This window comes from Euprymna scolopes, chromosome 18, assembly GCF_053919585.1.
Source record: "Euprymna scolopes isolate OS-2025 chromosome 18, ASM5391958v1, whole genome shotgun sequence".
Classification (NCBI taxonomy): Eukaryota; Metazoa; Mollusca; class Cephalopoda; order Sepiida; family Sepiolidae; genus Euprymna; species Euprymna scolopes.
Genome location: NC_136499.1, coordinates 119,622,571 through 119,636,812, shown reverse-complemented (window position 1 = coordinate 119,636,812; position 14,242 = coordinate 119,622,571).

The window sequence follows — 14,242 nt, the reverse complement described above, 5'->3', positions numbered from 1 at the left end:
ACAAAAGACCGATTAAAAAAAGAGTATTGAAAGATAACCCTTCGAAAAAAAAAAGTAATAAATGTGTCCTACACAAAGAAAAAAAAACAGAGACGAAAGAAGTGTCTCTAGAAGATGCAATATCTTTTTCTCTCTCATACTCTCTCTCTCTCTTTCTTTCTCTATAAAGATATATATCCATATGCGGCGGATAGTGATATAGTATTCCAATTTCTATTTTAGCTGTTCCTTTACAAAAAAATGTGTCAGTCATCTCATAGGATGTATAGCAATAACATACTGAATTTTCAAGATTGTACACATAAGTCTGGAAATGTATTGAAGCCTAATTGTATCATTAAAGATTAGCAACGAGAAAACGTAATCGCATTCAAAATAATTTTACATAATATAATAACGGTATGCGTTCCATTCTGTTTTTGTTGACGTAAACTTTTATATTGTGTCGATGCGATACATTCGTCTATTTATTGCATAATGCTTTAATTAAAAAAACATATGTGAGGTCACCCGTTTGTGTACGGTGAACGAGGCATAAAAAATGACTAAGTACAGCATTTGTCTCCCCCATTTTCCCCCTCTACTCCCTAGAGGACATCAAATCCTGGTGAAAATAAACACATGGTGCAGTTTTAACATATGCCAATTTGAGTTTTGCGCCATGCAAAAATAGAAATGACTAAGTCCATCATTTGACCACTCCTCCAGGCCTAAAAGTCCCCAAGCCCTTAACAGATTTAAATTTGAGTTTAGCGACATGCAAAACTGCTAAATAGACATACACAGATAATTTGGGACAAATATGGTAAAATAGTCCCCAAAATTGAGTGTTTTTATTAGCCCTGAAAGAGCCCCTGTGACACACCCAAGAGTTATCGCGAAGTATAGACAAACAAAATAATATAGAAATTAGTTAGTTACAACTTTTTAGAAAGTTTTAAATAAATCCAAGGACTTAATATTTTAGAATACACACAAAAGTGTTAATTTTAGCCATTTTAACCCAAAAGGCACCCCTATGGGGCAACCGCAGTTTTCCCGGAAAATCCGTTACTCATATCATGTTTAATGTTTGTGTAAAATTTCCAAAAATTCCAAGGGGTAATTATTGAGAAAAGTGTGACAGACGAACGGACGAACGGATGAAGGTTATCTACAGGTGCATCCTCCTTTTGTCCGGCCCAATAAATAAACATGTAAGTGTGTATTTTACGTACAAATAAAAAAGAAGACATTTACTATCATATATATATATATATATATATATATATATATATATATATATATATATATATTTAATTGTTAGGTTAATGTACCAAATTCCAAAGGTAAAGCTTCCTATTTTTAACTAAAATGTTTAAGATCTACGAAGATGGTAGTCGTACCAGTAAAATAAATGTGTATTTTAAATACACACACAAAACTTAATTTGGTGGCTTGGTCCCAATTTTGGGGGCTTCGGAGATTGTGGAATCCAGTAATGTGATGTCGATTCTAATTCGGTGTGATAGTTCCTGTCAGAATCCTACTTATGTGTTAACTAAAATTTGTCCTGAGTATGAAAAATAAACTCCATCTCAGAGGATGATGCATTAATTGTTGAGATTTGAGTGGATAGTGGCATACAGTTATGTCTTAAATTGTTGTTACTCCCAATTAAACCCTGATTCTATGCAGACGTGCGTCAAGAGTCAATCGAGAGGGAAAATAGAAAAAAGCTTTTGCAAAAATTTTATGCACAAAGTAGTGGCTTATGAGACCAATTTACTATAAATATCACAATACGGTAATAACTTGAAGTATTAATAACTGTCACCAAAATTATTTATTCGGCATTAAAGTAACCAAAATTATCCTGTAATGAAAATTGTTAGATTAAAATACGAAAATCCCTGTACATACACATTATTATTATTATTATAATAATAATAATAATTATTATTATTATTATTATTATAATAATAATAATTATTATTATTATTATTATTATTATAATATTATATATATATTAATAATAATAATAATAATATAATAATATAATATTATATATATATTAACAACAACAACAACACCACCACCACCACCAACAACAACAACAACAACAACAACAACAATAATAATAATAATAATAATAATAATAATAATAATAATAATAATAATGCGGGAGTTCCTAATGGGTCTATCCTTCGACCTCTACTATTCTTAATATTCATATAAGACCTCCCTGGCAAAATTATCTGTGAGATGAGTATATATATATATATATATATATATATATATATATATATATATATATATATATATATATATATATATGCTGATAACACCACGCTCTATAATAGAATCGACAGGAAAACAAATGAACATATTATCTAAAAGAAATGTCAGAAACACTAGAGGATAACCTCCAGTCTGTAGTGGAATGGGGACAAAAATGAATGGTCACATTCAATGCTGCCAAGACTAAACTTGTTTCCTTCAATAACTACAAGAAACTTTCTCTACCACCAATAGCAATGGTCAAAGACTCTTTATCTGAAAGCACATCTTTTAAACTACTCGGCCTAACGTTCACAGGAAACATGTGTTGGAACAATTACACTGAGAGCATTTCCAGGACCGCTGCGAAAAAGGGAGGTCCTGTCTACAATGCTAGAAAGCTACTAACACCCGAGAGTATCCTGTACATCTATAAGGCAACCATTCGCCCATGTATGGAGTATTGTTGTCATATTTGGGCCGGTACATCTGCTACTAGTTTCTACCTCCTAGACAAGGTTCAAAAGATGTCGCCAACCTGATAGGTCCTGAACTATCATCCAAGCTTCAGCCTCTGTCACATCGACGAAATGTAGCATCCTTCTGCCTGTTCTACAAATACTTGAACGGTGAATGTTTCGACAAACTGCAAGCATTTGTAGCCCCTCTACGTACATACATCCGACAGACCCGACAAGCATTAAAATCTCACCCCTTCACAGTAGAGATCCCTAGATGTAAGAGAGCCTTCTACTCAAGTATTTTCTTCCCCAGAACCTCTAGACTTTGGAATTCCCTTCCAGGTTCCTTCTTCCCCAGCTGTACTGACATGCAGAAGTTCAAGTGTAACGTGAACCGACATCTTGCTGCCCAACTCCCACCTAGTACCCCTGTAGCCTGTGTCCCTAATAGTAACCCCCACATCAAAGTGGCAATGTGCCTTGCTTGGAGTAAAAATGTAATACAACATAAATAAATAAATAAATAAAAATAACGCCAACCTTGCGTTCCAACCGTGCTTTATCTATATATTGTTTTCCATTCATAATTCAATGTTTAAGTATGAAAACTTGTTTGAATAATTGTTTTATTCTTGTTTGGGGGTGCAAAATTTGTGTGGTCGAACCACGGTGTATGTGCGTTAGGATAAATTCAAGTTTTATTTAAAGTAAGGACAATAAGAACCATGAAAATAAGTGTTCATATAAGCACTTACAAACTAAACTAAACTAATATAGTTTTACTATTAATAACGATAATAATAATTACATAACAATAAAATAACAAGAAAATATGTAATTATACTAATAATAATCATAAATTTATAATATTCGTATAATATCAATTGATGTATGCTCAGTTTATGTACGAATACCAAGAAGTGCAAAGCGAAAATCGAGCAGTGTATAAATATGTTGTGTGTATCATTGTGTAATCATGTTTTCAATTAGTAAAAATGATTTACGTAATTTATGGTTTTATATTGAAAAAAAAGTTACAATACGATTTATCAGAAAACTATATTTTTGTTGTTTGTAAGCAAAAGTAAAACGCAACACTGCGAACGTTTCTTCCAGTGTTTAAAACTACGGACTATTTATCTAAAACTGACTGTTTTTTCATGTGTACTTCGAACTGGGAAAACTAAATTTATTGAAGGGGAAATATGTACTACTATCTATGTGAGATCACTTTCTTGAGAGAGTGAGTAAAAGAGGGTAAATCATAGTAATTGTTAAATGTATGCCAAAGCAAGACTGTGAATGTTTCTTCCTGTGTTCGAAACTACGGACTTTTATCTGTTTCTATTGTTTACTATTAATAACGATAATAATAATCACATAACAATAAAATAACAAGAAAATATGTAATTATACTAATAATAATCATAAATTTATAATATTCGTATAATATTAATTGATGTATGCTCAGTTTATGTATGACAGTCTGTTAAGGTAATAATAAAAAGAAAACGTTTGTTTATTCAATTGTTCATTTTTAATAAAAACTTTTTCTTCAAAATCACTGGATTCGGCATTAAATGACTTAAAAAAGAGTTGATATGCCGTAAAACCAAAGGCAGCAACCAACCAACATTTATACACAGGCAATACATTTACACACATATATCATATTAATAACTAAGCCAGTCTCATAATTACTAGTTCTTATAGTTAGTCTGTATTTTTAAGATATCAAACTGCTTTTGTCTTATCGGGTCCTACGTACTCGGGCTATTTTACTACATGACGTGTCACCGAATAACTAATCGCTTCATGTCAATCTTATCGGCCTTGCGCAAACTGTTGACAACACAGGAATTAGAGCATGGTTCTGGGCGCACTGAAGATGATTTGCTGATCCAATTAACTGACTGGCGCTGAGCTTTTTCACTCACGATTCTCCGTCGCCTTACAAAGATGTAATCGCCAATGGATGACGTTTTGAGTTGGTTCTGTAATTGTTTCTTCGTTACGGCGCCATGCGCTTCGAGGGTAACTATTCCTCTGTCCTCTTTGAAAACAGACAATTGAGATTATTCGGACGTAAGAGATAAATAATCGTGATAGAGAGATGACTCTTCGTTATTACTTCTCCAAAACTAATACACACAATAACCCTTATCTCCGAGTGGCTTCCGGGCCTTGATAAGTGGTGACTACCTTGTAAAAAAAATAATAAAATTTTCTTCTCCTGTTTTTCCTTAGTTACAAGATTGATGCACAATAGGTCTGTCCGCCTATGGAAGTCTGTTCCGCTGTTCTGTTTTCCAGCTGACTAAATTATTGTCGTCTACAAATCCAGCATAATAAAGTTCTTATTTAATCGTCCTCGCGAATAATCTGAGTATACCAAATTCCCATCACAAACGATTATTGCACTACTATCCCAATAATTACCGAACATACACAAACCCTTATCCTCCAGTAGCCTCGTGGTCTTGACATGTGGTAAGCCTTTTGTAATAAACAAAGCACAAATGAAATCATGTATTGCTAATGCACGATATTTTTTTCTTGATTTATTCGCAAGTTTTAAACCATTAACCTGGTTTCCTAACACTTAAAACATTTTAAATAACTTTAAATTCACACTAAATACAAACTATTTGAATAAGCCATCTGATTAAGAAATTTTCACCAGGTTTCTCCAAATCTAATACCACTTTCTTCCAAGTTACAGAAGCGGTACAAACATATACAGACATTTTATATATTTATTTTAATACTAGCAGGCTGGCCAGGGAATCTACCTGAATAGAAGCCTCCCATACAGGATTTCATACACGACGCCATATATAATGATCCCATATGGTGTAATCTGCTTTGACGCCATACATGACGTTATAACGTATACATAATAGATATCCGATAACGTCATTGCAAATAAACACAGAAACAGACAGAGATGCAGATTTATTATAATAGATTAGACGTAGCAGTGACATTGCCCAAACCATTTTCTCTAGTTTTATTTAATTTTATTTTATTTAAAAATTACTAAACTCTAACATATCTCTTTAGAAAATATTTTTCACGAATATATTAAAAGTAATATTATTATAGCTATTTTAACTTTCTTATGCATTACACTAAATTCATTTATTCCAGACGTATTGGATAGTACATAAATTATGCTATTCACACCATTCTTACGGCAAACCCAAACTCGCTTATTAACCTATGTCTTAAATCCTGCTAAAAACAACATTCAAGTAAAAGAATTAATATATGGTTTCTTGTACAAGAAGAAAAATCTATTATGTGTATGAAATATGAGTAATAAAAGTTTTATATAACATTATCATATCATCAGAACAATCAGGAAAGAAACGCCTTTTGGTCATATCATTTCAAAGCTAAATGCTTTTCCTTAAAAAGGAGAAGGGCAAGAATTATACAAAATGCAAATATAGAAAATACTGGCTAAATGATATTTAGAAATGAAACGAGAAGGAAAAAAATACGATAAAATGGTAAATAGTAATTAAACGTATAAGGGTAGATCGGAAGGGTCAATAGCCATTGCTCCGTAAAAGAACGTTCGCAAGGATGAAGTGCTCAACCTATTTACAGACATTTGCAGAAGCCCCTCTAGTACACGATTTACAAATCCAATCTTCCTTTCCCACACTCCCCCATGCGACTCGATTCTGGGATGTTAAAAATAAAATTGCATCCCTGTCGACAAAGCATATCTTTTAATTTGCCTTCACTTAGCTATTCCAGTTCTGGTTTCCATTCATTTCTGGCACCTACAAAATTTGTTCCCTGGTCACAGCGAATGCTCTGTACTGGTCCACGAATTGATATGAAGCAACGTAGGCAATTGATGAAGGCATCCGTTGTTAAGTCTTCTAAAATTTCCACATGCACTGCTCTGAGTGCCATGCAGGTGAAGATGACACCACAGCGTTTAAGTGTTTTCCTTCCTTGACAAAGAAGGGACCAAAACAATCCATTCCGCAGTAAGTAAATGGTGGTGCTCCCAGCATCCGATCATTTGATACATCGGCTATTTTTTGGTTTGGAGCTTTTCCTCGAAGCTTTCTGCAAATAACACATCCAAATAAGAATGAGGATACTGCTCTACCCCTTATGATCCAGAACCCTCACTAGAGCATTTAAAGTCATCCCTCCATCTTGATGTGCAGTAAGCTCATGATAATGCTTGATTATAAGTCGGGTAATGTGACTATCTTTTGGAAGTATCAAGGGGTGTTTCATCTCAACCGGAAAACCTTATTTTCTCGGTCTTTCCCCTACTCTGAGCATTTCACCCTCATCCACAAAAGAATCCAGTTGAAAGAGGCTGCTCTCCCTCTTGATTGGCGTTGGTTTAGTTTGTGATTTGGCTTTACGGAAAGAAATCAGCTCCTCCACAAAGGCATCCCCTTGCATCAACTGGATGATCTTCCTTTCTGCACACTGTTGAACTGCTTCTACAGATTCCGATGCCCTTATCGGAGAGAAATCATTTGATGATTTCCAGTTATGCCGTAGCTGGAAATCTTGTGAAGTGGACCCTTATGCCATACTTTATCGAAGGCCTTTGATATGCCAAGAGTAACTGCCCTAGAAAGGTAACCTTTGTCAAAAGATTCGCTTATCCTATGAGATATAACCGTTAGTATATCTGCTGTAAATCTGGCAGAACGGAAATCATATTGCATGTCACTAAGAAGGTTATTTCTGCTGAGGTTGTTTTTTTCCGATATTTTCGAAAGTCATTCCCTCTTTTCTATTGACTAGCCTTAATTTAAACCTTCGCCACTTCAGGTTTGGCGATGGATGCAACGACAAGGACGTCACGTTTTTTTTTTTTATTCACATTCTTTTCCTCCTTCGCGGTACGGATTCGAGCCTGCCTAATAACACTTCTTTCTTTCTTTTTTATATGCTTAACACACACTTCCAAACACACGTTCAACGCCGGACACCCAGTCTAGTCTATTATATAAATATCACCTTCCTGTTTAAATGTGTGCATGTATGAATGTCTGCCTACAAGTTTTCCCAGCGGCATTGGACTGTAGAAAAACCGGAACCGTCTGAAAGAGCAATGTCTCGGTCGAATAATATGTGAACATTAGAAAAAACAGTGAATTATTTCCTATAGAAATATACGTTCGCAATGAGGGAGGGTAGTAAAAATCGTTCCTTTATGACAATTTAGCTAAACACGCATGCGCGAAAAAAAGGTTCTTTCTTGAATTAGTTTAAATAGAAAAAAAACGGTGTTGCTTCGTTAATGCGATCGTAGGCCAGTTGTTATAGTGGCAGCGTCGTTGCCTTAAGAATGTACGTTGGCGCCGAAACTTTAAAAATCGGAAAGAAAGGTTAAAAATTATTTTTCGATTTTTAAAACGGCGTCTTTTCGTATTTACAATTTATATTCCTACGTAGTCACCGCCAATTCCAATGCGTTTTGCCTGCAATAAGTGAAAGCTGTACATCGGCGTCTACGGCGCGGGTGTTCCAAAAGTAAAGATTTCCATATTTCTAACTAAAAACCGTTGAAGTATTACGAAGACACGAGTGGTACCATAAAAAACGAGCGATATTTTTTTGGTTTAAAATGTATTTTATTGCATAGTCATCAAATTTCCAGTTAATTTTTGAAGGAATTCAATGAGGAATGTTTTCTTCTAACGCACCTATACGTATATAACAAGCGTTGTGTTTTACTTATTGAGTCTCACACTGTTAATATTTACAACGCATTTCAGTCAATAATACCATATGCGATCCGTTCTGATCAATTCGTGCGGAATTAAAGTTTGAAACATTACTTTTGAAAAAAACGCTCGTATTATTCAAATTCTTCTTTTATTTCCTTAACTTTTCTTTCGCTTCTTCTCATTTTCCTTCATCCCTTCTTACTCTTTTCCCCCCTTTTTTTCTATGACTTCGTTTTCTTTGTTTATCTTTTAACTTCCTATATTTTTCCCTTCTTTCTTTCTTTACATTTTCTTCTTCATCTTTTTCATCGCATTCTACTAGGCCTTGAGAGTTCGTAGTAATCGCCCATTTCTGTGTCCTTCCAATTTCTTTATGCGTCATGCTATCCTTTCAGGGCAAAACAATTTCGCCGTCTTCCCTGACTGCATCAACCCTAACTCCATCTTCGAAATCCATGCAATCACGCCTGGAAAGTTGCATGCCAAGTGTAATTGATGCCTTTTTATCCCAATTTCATCTTTGTGGGGTCATCAACCACGCCTAATTCAAGTCATACATCTTGTCAAAAAACTTCTTTGATGTCAGTCTTATATTTTTCTAAACATCAGACAGTGTATTCCTACAATTAAGTCTTTATCTTCTTTTTATTTCCTTCTTTCTTCCTTCCTTCCTTTGTGCTTTCTTTTCTTTTAATCAATAACTTTCTTTACCATTTATCATTTACTAGTAGTTCAGCCTAGCTTTGCTCGGGCCCAATAAGATATATGTACATATGTGCATATATATATATGTATATATATATATATATATATATATATATATATGTATGTGTGTGTTTGTGTATATATATATATATATATATATATATATATATATATACAAAAACGTTTGACGTATGTCCAGGTAACCTACATCTAAAATTTAAAATGAATAGTTTGCTCAACACTACATAGTTTGCTAAAGACAGCGATGGTTAAATCGTTTAAACTTTGACCCCTTGGGTGCCAAAATGTCGGTTAAAAACATGTTCAAAACCTTGCCCTATGTCTGAGTACACTTTATGAAAAAATTCAAATGTTTAGACCAAGAATTGGCTGAGTACTTTAGTAGAGACCACAAAGATTAATTTTTTTTAAAACTTTGTCACCAATTCTGACGTCTTAATATTTATTGTTTTAGGCTCAAATCAAATTAAAAAGTTTGATCTATGTCCAAGTAACTTACATCTAAATTTCAAGTGTTTACACCCAAAATTGATTAAGGAGTTTGGTAGAGGTTTCCAAGGTCAAATCATTGAACTTTGGCCCCTCGATAGTCAAATTTCTGGCTGAAAACCGATAATAAAGATTTTCCCAAATCTGAATACCCCTTATATTAAACCTTGAGTCAGTAGACTGAAAACTGACAGTATTTTTGCAGGGAAAGGTACACACACAGAGACACACAGACACACACAGACACACAGACACACAGACAGACAATTTCGCTTTTATAGATATAAAGATTTTTTTCCTTCTGATTTTTTTGTTTTATTTCATGCATTTTTCTAAATTTTATACAGCACTGGAAATATGTAATATAGACCGGACGAAAACGAAACGAAAAATATGTCTGACTTTTTTATGAACAGAATAAATAGGATTTTTGCTCGCTTTTAATTTTGTAAGTAAATAATTACCACATCCTCATTTAAACTAAACGTTTTGGTTCTTAATGTATATTTTATATTTAGTAATATTATTTTATTTGAAGTAATACATGCATGTAATACAAGCGAAGATACCCGCGCTTCATACCTGACTGCGCTATACGTTCGAGTTCCCGCGCAAAGGAAACCGTTTCAGTAAGTGGATGTTGCAAGTTACTTTAGGATTTTAATTTTTTTTTTTAACTACTTAAGAATCCGTTGCCAAGGTCGCTCCACAAATGGTGGGATCGTTCTACCGATCCAGTAGATATTTAACTCCTGGTGCAAGTTTCTACCTATATAGATGCCAGGTTCGGCCAACGGTGAAGTACTGTTGCCACATTTTGGGTAGGAGCTGCTACAACCAGCTTATCCTCTCTTAACAAAGTTCAAAATAGACTTCGTAGCTTAGTGCCTTTTTTCTCTTCCCAGCAACCTCTTTCCCATAGAAGAGACGCTGCGAGCTTGTCTCTGCTTTATCGTGATTTTCATGGCAAGTGTTCATCTGAACTTAAATCTATGGTCCCCCATCGCCAGACTTTCACGAAAAACACTCATCAAGCCAAAACCACTATCAAAAATTTCCCACACTCTTTATCTGTGCCTAAACCTAAACGTACGTTCCATGAACAACGCTTCTTTCTTAGAAGTGCACCCATGTCGAATTCTCTTCCGATTGTCTGCTTTCCAGCTGACCACAATCTGATTGTCTTCAAGTCCAACGTAAACAAGTTCTTGATGAATCGTCCCCCTAAGTAATCCAATTTATAAAATTCCCTCTACTTATGTTTATTACGCTATAATCGCAATGACTAATGTATACCCATTAAGCCTTATCCTCGAGTGGTCTCCGGGCCTTGATAAGTTTTTACTTCTATGTAAAAAAAAAGAATTATGGATCTGATTTAAATATACAAAATTTGGCCTATGATAAGGACCATTATAATGCCATATCTCATCACGATTGGTTGATGGGGGTGGAGGAGGGTGATTTGATTCAAATTCACAAAGGAGCTTGCCGGCGCCTTCGTGCCGGCCCTTGGGAGAGTTACGAATTCCAACTCGGTGCGCATCATCCCAAGGTAGGGGAGGTTATGAAGCGCTACACTAAATATGACCATAACCTTCTGACCTTGATTTTGAACAATGGCGTGCACCATCCCTAGGTCGGAGACCAGCATCATGTCATGTTTGGTCATGATCGGTCCAGTTGTGTTGGTTGTAGTAGAGTGTATATATCTATATATCTATAAAAGTGTCTGTGTGTGTACATTTCAATGCGTAATAACTCTGTCAATTTTTAGTTTACAGACTTGAAATTTAATATGCAGGGTCCTGAGATTTGGGAAAATCGATGTGACTGAATTTCGGCCAGAAACTTTTCGATTAAGATGTCAAAGTTCAACGATTTGACCTTTGAGAACTCTACCAAACCGCTCCGACAATTTTGGGTCTAAACACTTGAGGTTTTAGATATATGTTTCTTCGACATGGATCTAACTTGAGAACTTGAGTTGAGCCCAAAACAATAAATGTTAAGGGATCATAAAAGGGGTCAAAGTTTAAAACATTGACCTTTTTTTTCCTCAACATACACCTACAAACATCAAGGCAACGCCGAGCTGAAATGCTAGTGCGTATATATTTTTGTTTAATCTATCTATCTATCTATCTATCTTTCTGTGTGTCTGTGTGTGTACATTTCCCTACGCAAAATCTCTGTAAATTTTTAGTCTACATACTCGAACTTTGATATACAGGGTACTGAGATTTGGGAACATCGATGTTATCGGTTTTCCGTTCAATTTTAAGGGGTCATAATAGGGGTCAAATTTTTTAAAAATTGACCTTTTTTTTTGCTCAACATACACCTAAAAATACCCGGGCAACGCCGGACACCCATGCTAGTATATCTATAAAAGTGAACGTGTCTGTGTGTCTGTGTGTCTGTCTGTCTTTGTGTCTGTGTACATTTCCCTATGCAATAACTCTCTCAATTTTTAGTCTACAGACTCGAAATTTAATATACAGGGTACTAAGATTTGAGAGAAATCTACGTGATCTGGTTTCGGCCAGAAATTTGGCTGTTAAGGGGTCAAAGTTTTACGATTTGACCTTTAAGAACTCTACCAAACTCATCCGACAATTTTTTGTCTAAACACTTGACATTTTAGATATAGGTTCCTTGGACATGGATCTAACTTAATAACTTAATTAAAGCCCAAATCAATAATAGGGGTACAAGTTAAAAAAAAATTGACCGTTATTTTTTTTTGTTTGCTCAGCATACACCTCAAAACACCCGGGCAACGCCGGGCACCCATGCTAGTATATATATATATATATATATATATATATATATTTATAGGCTATGACCTTGACTTTTGACCTTTACCCTGGATAATGGTGTGAACATTCCATGAGGGGTCATCATTATGCTAGGTTTGGTCATGATCAGTCCAGTGATATAGGCTTTAAGACAGTTGTACACACACACATACACACACACACACACACACTCACACACACACGCACACACACACACACACTTGCGCGCGCTACTACTTTATATATAGAGATTTCGTTCTTCAATCCCATACATCCTGAAATATCTACCAAGACACAACGCCGGTCCATCGCTTTATTTTTTCATCATCTTACACGCATTCGGACCTTGAAAAGCGGTGATTCCCTTTACTTCTCCTGGAATCTCCCGACCAGTGGTAATCGAGACTCCCTTTACTGATGATTCCCGAAACGATGAAACACTAGTGTCTGTAGGTATTTATAAAATACTTATAGCAATCATTATGTCTGCTCTTTTAAGAACTGGGTTCTTACAGTTCAACATTTCACGTTGAAATGAAATAAGTAAATCACTCAAGTTCATGTACACAGGTGTTTATATTATAATAATGTGATCATTCTTGACCTTGTTGAATTACATTTACACTTTATATAAATTTTTATTTCAACTATATTCCCGACGTGGTTAATATCGGCCGAGTGGTCTGTTTTTTGTTAATGTAGTTAGAGATGGCTTCATAGCCGCGTTTGAATCTCCTGACCAGCATTAATCGTTACTCCCGGCATTTTCTTAAAGGCTGCAATAAATAATGCCTTCGTTAAGTCTCGAAAGACAAAGGATACCTCCTGCGCGTGTAGTTGTGGTGTATTGTTGCGCAATTTCCAACCACATCTCTGCTGAATCGGCATTGCTTGAGTCCAGTAGCAAGGAGAGTTCCAGGAAGACTGGAAATAATGCCGAGATAAGCGGAGAGCATATAGAACACCTGGAAGTCTCAAATGGTCACTCATCTGGTACAGGCCAGGCTCATAAATAGACCAGGCCGCAATAAATAATTATGAAAAAAAAATACATACATATTTATGTTAGTTAATATATGCAAGTTTTTAGTCATAGAATATGAGCGGCTCTTTTTTACATAAAAGGCCCCGGGGATGCAGAGAATTCTTGGGAAATTTACCGAATGTTTCGGGTATGCAATCAATTAGTAAGTCCTGGCAAAGGTGACAACGGAGTATGACGAGGGTTATTGGTGAAAAAAAAAAAAAAGAATGTTACTTAATTTTCGCAAAACTCTTTCAATCAAACTGACTAAATTGCGGAAACCGCCGTTAGCATTTTTAGAGCAGATGAGACAAAAACGGAAAAAGATGATGAACACTTTTGTGTTGCCAATCGAGAATTATTTTTTATATCTTGTTATCATTTAGCTAGACGTTGGCGCCATCATAAAAATACATGGAGTGATGAGATCATTTGCCAGAGTAAACTTTCTCTTTAGCTGACAACAGTAATGTCTCCGATTTTTTTAAATTCCGCCTGTATGAACAAAAGGGAATTACAAACTGAACTCGTATGATAAGTGAATTTAAGCATTCATTGCCTCACCGTTTCAGCATGTATATTGACGTCATGAGACTCTAAGAAAGCAACTCCTCTCGTAGATGTTTGTGAGAAACAGAGATGCACCATTAAACTCCTGGCCAAATTAAATTTAAACGTTTCATCACTTATATTGACGATGTGAGATCCGAGGAAAGCAACTCCTCTCATAGATGATCGTGAGAAGCAGTGGTGCGCAGTTAC